Source organism: Hydra vulgaris, chromosome 12, assembly GCF_038396675.1.
Source record: "Hydra vulgaris chromosome 12, alternate assembly HydraT2T_AEP".
Lineage (NCBI taxonomy): Eukaryota > Metazoa > Cnidaria > Hydrozoa > Anthoathecata > Hydridae > Hydra > Hydra vulgaris.
In genome coordinates this window covers 62,415,001-62,422,500 of record NC_088931.1, presented here as the reverse complement: position 1 = coordinate 62,422,500, position 7,500 = coordinate 62,415,001, and the positions used below count along the sequence as shown (strand labels likewise).

General features: G+C 25.4%; 1 protein-coding gene across 1 annotated transcript in view; it reads left to right on the top strand.

Annotated features, from left to right (window-relative positions):
* The first annotated feature begins 2,369 nt into the window (after positions 1-2,369).
* Positions 2,370-7,500, top strand: part of LOC100203266 (cyclin-dependent kinase 1) — a 26,479-nt gene continuing 21,348 nt past the window's right edge. Inside the window, exon 1 of the mRNA XM_065814023.1 lies at positions 2,370-2,496. The gene's annotated coding sequence lies outside the window, so the exon portion shown is untranslated. The remainder of the gene's footprint in view (positions 2,497-7,500) is intronic.

Sequence of the window (7,500 nt, the reverse complement as noted above, 5' to 3'; positions counted from 1 at the left end):
GAAGTTGAGCAACATAAATATATCCTTAATGATATATCTACTTATAGTATTATAGTTCTTGAAGTTTACCAGTTGTGATTATTTTACAAATATCTATTAGAGTTTTAGGTCTTATGTTTTCACATAAACTCATTAAATAACTTCTGAATTGTATACACTTGTTAGTAAATGAAGTCGAAAGATTATTTTTTATAAATTTTTTGAAGTAACTCTGCTTTTTTGTAAACTTCTGATGGTGATAGTTTTATTGTTTAAAACAAAAAGTTAAATTTTTTATTGGCTTTATCATTACACAATTTTTTTCTTTCTAGTTCAGAATGTAGTTTTTCAAAAATAGCATAATATGTATAAATCCTTAAAGAGTTTCGAATCTCAAAATTTATTTCTCCTTCTCTTTTTTTATCTCCAGTTAATTTTTTTTTTCTTTTGCGTACTTTTCGAAATGCTTTGCGAACCGATTTATTGATTTCTCTCTCTTATCATAAATATCAAACATATTACTCGGATCTAATATATATCGAATTCACGATTTGTATAAAATTACAACTGTTTCTAAATCAATCTTAACTGACTGCAACAGTTTTCTAGTTTTGCTGAATCTTTCTAGTATATCACACAATAATGTGGCCATTATAACCATTTCAAGATAGTCCATTAGCTTCTGATTTTGTTATAGGCTTTTGTGATTTTTCATCTTTAATAAAAGACAGTGCATTAATTATTTCATTCCAATTTTTTTTTAAACTAATACTTGCATCAGATCTTGCTTGCTGTTTTAATTAAATTATTCTGAGGTATTTTCTATCTAAATGTAGAAACACTGAAATATTTATAGATATTTTGAAGCAAAATAAAAAGTTTGGAAGCATTTCTACAACAGTCTACAGCGCATTCACAAATAAGATTCAAAGAGTGTGCCTAGCATGGTACAAATGTAGCTAAAGAATTAATTTTTTTAATGCAAGCTTGAAGTCCCCTATACCTACCAGACATGTTAGACGCATTGTCGTAACCACGACAATGATGGAAAATTATTTAGTTTATTTTTGTATTGTAATGGCAGATAATTTTATACAACCATTTGTCATATAAAACTATCTACTGTTATACCTATGTACTGCTCGCATTTATTAAAAAATTGGTACGATCCTTTAAAAAAGGTAGTATTTTCTAAAAAAGGATCAAACTGAGCAACGTGGTTTTTTTTTACCAAATCAACGTTTTCTTATAAATAACTCGCGCATAGTTGTTTAATTTGCAAGTAGACTTTGATCGCCTTTTAAATGATACTTTCTTCTGCCAACCATACACATTTATAACTTTTATTTAGATGTATTTCCAACCTTGATATTGTTGTTTAAAAAAATACGCCCGTATACTTGATGGCAGAGAGCAAATAATTGCAAATTTTGCCGCAAAAAACTTGGAGATATTTTGTAGGTCTATGAGTCGATATATGATTTGGACATGATAATAAAATAAAAATTTTTGTAATAATGATATAAAATAATTATTTAATATAATAAACTTTCTAAGACTCTACCATTCTGACGGCTGGCGCCTTATCAAAGCTTCGCGCCTGCTCCCCCCTCCCTCCTCCGTAAATACGTCTCTGGTCTCAACAAACTTTCTATCAATCTACGTCTGGGAATCATTTATAAATTTATAATTTTTTTTTATAATTTATAAATTTATAAATGTCTTTATAAATTTTGTAACCCCCTCAAATTAAAGGGGAAGGGGGGTCGGTCAAACTTTACATATTCATAATTTTTAAGTGCTAAGAGATTATTTTATGAAATTTAGAATTTATCGAAAAATATGAGTTTAGTTAAGAAAAGTAAAGCGAATATTTCATCAACTTGTTGCTTTAACGTTTGGGAGTGGGGGGTCGCAAGTTTTTGGGCTTTTTTATTGCAGGTTTTAATCTTCGCAATTTTTGCAAAGCATCCTTATTTGACGTAATTATGAACATAGAAATGTTTGGAATATGTCTGGAAGTTATCTCAAACACCATAAAATAGATTAAATAATAGTTGTATCCAATATACGGGCGCTAGATCTGCGCCCGTATATTGGATACAACCGTTATAAACCGCTTTTGCGAAACTTTTCTGTAAAACGTCAACAGTAATATTTAAAAGACCTCAGACTTGCGATATAAACTTAAAAAATTTTTAGCATAGCAACGATATTGTTTAAACAACTTTATAGAAAAAAATATCTTAAGATAAAAAATAAAAAATGCAAGCAAAAAATATTTTAACGATATTACAAATATAATAATACTAAATATTTTTTTTAAAACATATCTTTTTAATTTTGTTGCAACAAGCGAGGTAAAAAATCACATATTTTAAAAATTTGATTGGTTAGATTTAAAACTTTTTTAAATTGATTGGCCAAATTTACAAAAAGCGGTGAACTCCGAAGTTTAAATTATAAATACTAATGCTTATGGATCATTACATATTGTGCTAGTGTGTGACACTTAAGGTAACTTCGGTCTTTTACATCATTGTTAACTGCGTTTCATGATTAAATTATTCTGACTTCAGCAATTTTTATTTTTGTTTAATTAAACAAGTTAAAATTCAATATTTAGTTTACATAGAAATTGTAGCATGAAATTAAATATTTTTATTAACACTGACAGTTTTACATAATGTTACTAAATGATTTAATATTTAGCTACCTATAGTGATTGTATTTTTTATTAAATTTAGTTACGCGATAGAGGTCAATATTTTGGTTTCTGTAAAATTTATTAAAATTTTTCACCACTTGCAGCTTTCACAGAATCACAGCATAATACATCTATTCTCTTTAATTTCTATTTATAAAACTGAATAACTTATTTATTTTAGAAAAAGTTATTTTATAAAAATATTTTAATTTTAAATGTTATACTATCACTTTTTAGACTAGGTTAGACTAGCTTATAGTCTATACAATGTACATATAGTTATAAAATGTTCAGATTGATTATCAAACAAACAACAGTATATTTTCCAAAAAAATACTACAATGGTCACATGAAAGAAAGCAGTTAAAATAAAATAGTATTTAAACTAGATGGTTCCTTCTGATATAGCATGACTAAAACAAGGAGAACGATCACGAACACTAAGAAACATTCATTTCGGCAAAAAATAAAAATCTTGTATTTTAAAGATTATTAAATATCTTAGCAAAAAACTGAAATTGAAGCATAAAGATATATTTTATATATCTTATATATATAATAACAACAACTAATAAAACTGTAGGCTCTAATTTTTTATATTTTTCAAATGTTATGTTAGTTTTCTATTTTGTTAGCTCATAAAAATAATAAAAACTAAACTTGGTTTATAGAAAATTCCAGTCTTTAATTGCAGAGTGCAAAAGTAAAGATTTGCCATAAAATTTAGTATTAAACGATAAAGCAATTAATTTATCTTATTATGATGTTCTTGTAGATTTTGTATGAAATTTATTTGTTAAGGAGAACTGTTCACTAAAAATAGTGAAATTATTGCATATTGTTTAGACAGCTATATATAAAGAACAGTTTTCAATTTTGTTTAAAAATTTAAGCTTTTAAGGTCTGAACTTATTCTTAGTATGTGTTTTATGTGGTAGGGCATTAATTAATCATTACCGCATAGTTCATCTTGGGGACAAAAGTCATCCATTTTAAAACAACATATTAAATTCAAATAAGCTGTGAGTTGCAGCTCTTTTGAATAGTATAAAGCTGTTTAAAAATGGATGACTTTTATCCCCAAGACGAACACCAATATTTTGATTGAGAGTCGATTAAAGCAAAGTAAATGGAATTCAAAGTTTTTTCCATAAAAGTAATACTTCAGATAAAATAGCAGCAGATTTGTTTAGTTTAAGTGATGAGTTATTTCTAAAGTGGTTCCAGATAGTTAATAACTTTTTTTTGAGAGTTTTATCACCATTTAGTTTAAATTAAATGACTATTATTATTATACCTTAGTTTACAGACTATATTATTATATCTTAGTTTGAAAATTATCAGTTCAGTACTATTAAGAGATGTTTTATTGGCATTTTAACTGGTGGCAGTTATGAACATTTTTAAGATCATAATTGACATTATTGGTTTTATTTTATTGGCATTTTAACTGGTGGCAGTTATGAACATTTTTAAGATCATAATTGACATTTTTAAAATAGATTTGTCGAGATGAAATAGATATGTATTGTCAGCAAAGTGTTATTAATATCACAAATATTAGATTTTTTTCTATTTATAGATATGATTTTATATTTTACTCGTCTTACCTATACTGTTTTATTGTTAAGAATGTGTTTTTCCAAATTCTATTAAAAAGTAATAAATATGCCTATAAAAATCGATAAGTAAACCATCAAAACATACTTAAAAAATGCGACCAAAAAGGCCAGTTATTTATTAGCCAGCTGTTATTAACTTAACAACTCTCATATTACTATTTGCACTTGTAAGCATGATCATTTTAAAAAGTAACAAAAAGTTTCAAAATAAAAATCTCTTAGATTTATAGATTTGAAAAATACATTAAATGTATTAAATCTAAGAAATCATGTTAATAGATTTAATAAAACAATTTTTTTTTTAAAAACATTGGTTTGCTCTTTTATTACTATTTTACCAAAATGTCAATATCGTCGAAAATATGATATTGACATGTTATATCTGTTTCATCAATAAAGACTCACCAGAAATGCAATTTATGTGTGCAAATCTTAATACAGAATATATATATATGTGTGTGTGTGTGTATGCATGTATAAAAATAAAATATAGAATACTTACAAAGATTATTCAAAATCATTTTAGGCTATTGGAAAGAGACTTTAATGTTTCGAAAATCATATGTTAAAATCACCATTAAATACACTCAGATAAATCATTAAAAAATTATTATATACATTATTGGTTAAGCCAAATTTAAAATGCGCTTCTTAAATATGAAACCTATATTTTATTATTTCATTTATTATTTCATCATGTACCAGAGTTAATAGTTGAGAAAGGATTTAGCTAAAAACTCTATCAAGACATCGTTTTTCACATAGTTCACATTAATCACATATTTCCAAATCAATAAGTGATTAATGAAAAATAATTACAAATTTTAGCAAAAGGTGTACAGGTGTCAACAAATTTGAACATAGTAGAGAAAATGTATTTATATTACATTTTTATAAAATAATAGAGAAAATGTATTTATATTACATTTATATTACATTTATATTACAAATAGAGAATTTATTTATATTACATTTATATTACAAATAGAGAAAATGTATTTATATTACATTTTTATAAAATTACTATACTATGCGAAATGTTTTGTAAAATATTAAATACTTTAATTATTATGTAAATATATTAAATACATAAATTATGTAATTCTTAAATACATAATTATATTATAAAAGTGTATTATAAAAAGACAAAATTCTTAAATACATAAATTACTATGTAAATATATTAAATAAATTATTAAGTTTACTTATTTCTTTATTAAGTATAGTAACAAATTATTAATGTTTACCATAAACCGATTTTATTTAAATTATCAAAAAGTATTATACTTAATTACATTTATATAAATATGTATTTTTTAATAAATCTTTTCAAACTTTTCCTAGGATTAATTTTATAAACACTTTAAATAGCAAAAGTTTTCAGCATGAAAACAAACATTACGTATTAACTCAAATTTGATAATGTAATAGAAGGCACTGGTTTCTATAAGCATTAAAATAATTATTATGTTAAAATTTTTATGAATTAAATTTAAAAGGGATTTTAAAAGCTATAATATTTGTTTGAAATTTATAAAAACCATCAGACAAAAAATAAAACATATACTTGACTATAAATTTAAGTTAATAACAATTGAGAAATTAAAGTTCACCAGCAATCAGAGAGTGTTAGCCTCTTATCAAGACAAGAATAAATGATTGTATCATCAGTAAACAATGCCACCTTAGACATTAGAATTTTTGGAAAATTGTTAATGTAAATTAAAAAGAGTATAGAACCAAGGATAGAACCTTGAGAAATCCCTTAAGTTACAGGATATGAAAAAGAGTGCTATCCATTAAGGACAAATTTTGTCCTATGATTGGTAACGATGGATTTAATAATCTTAAAGATTTTACCTTTACACTGTAAGAAAAAAACTTATGGAGAAAACCAGCATGCCAAACTTTATCGAAGGATTCAAAAATGTTGAGATATTACCGTTAACAAATCAGCAGTAGAGCGACAAGATCAAAATCCATATTGATGATCAGAAAGTTAGTTATTAGATTCAAGAATTAAGTTAAATTAAGTGTTTTTTAAATAAAGACTCAAAAACCTTGCTTATGATAGTAAGAAGACTAATGGGACAGTAGTTTGACAAGTCAGATTGTTCTTCAGAGTTTTTGAAAATAGGGATAAACAATGCTACTTTCCAGCAGGCTGGAAAACAAGACTCTGATAAGCACTTATTAAATAGTTTTGAAAGTAAAGGTGACGGCTCCAGAGAACACTTCTGGAAGACTATATCAGGTATGTTGTCCGGACCACATGCTGTAGAAGAGTCTGAGCAGCGAATCACTTTAGATACAGTTCTTAGCAAACAATTCAACTTTGTCTTCATATATATATATATATATATATATATATATATATATATATATATATATATATATATATATATATATATATATATACATTTATATATATACATATATATATACACACATATATATATATATATATATATATATATATATATATATATATATATATATATATATATATATATATATATATATCGTGTTACTAATAATTTTGTTTAAAGTAGCCGGAAATTTACTTGAATAAAGTACAGATTGGTTAATTTCATTCTATAATTAAAAAAATTAAGAAATTTCAATGTTTATAAAACAAATATTTTAAAAAAATGATTGAAACCACTTTATACAATATTTACAAAAATTGCCTAATATTTTGTTGCATGTCCTTTATTTTTTTCACTTTGATTAGTCTTTTGGGCATGCTGTTGAGCAATTGATGGCATGTTGATAGTAGAATAGCATACCATGATGTTTTCACAGCCTCCCACAGATCCCTTTTATTCTGAGGCTTTTGTTTTCCTACCTCATTCTTTACAATTTTCCATAAATTGTCTATTGGATTTAAATCTAGCAATCCAATTGTCTCATACCATTATTTTGGAACCATCTCTTTGTGATAGAATCTGTATGTTTTGGATCTTTATCTTGTTGAAATATCCAGAGCAGAGGCATGTTATCTACAGCATAAGGAAGCATTATTTCTTTAAATATATTAGTATAAATATTAGCTGTCATAGTGTCTGTTAATAAATAGATAGAACCAATACCAGATGACGAGAAACATACCTACACCATAATGCTTCCACTACCAAATTAAACTGTTTTTTTAGTGTGATGTGGGTCAAAATCTTTATTTAGTGGTCTGCG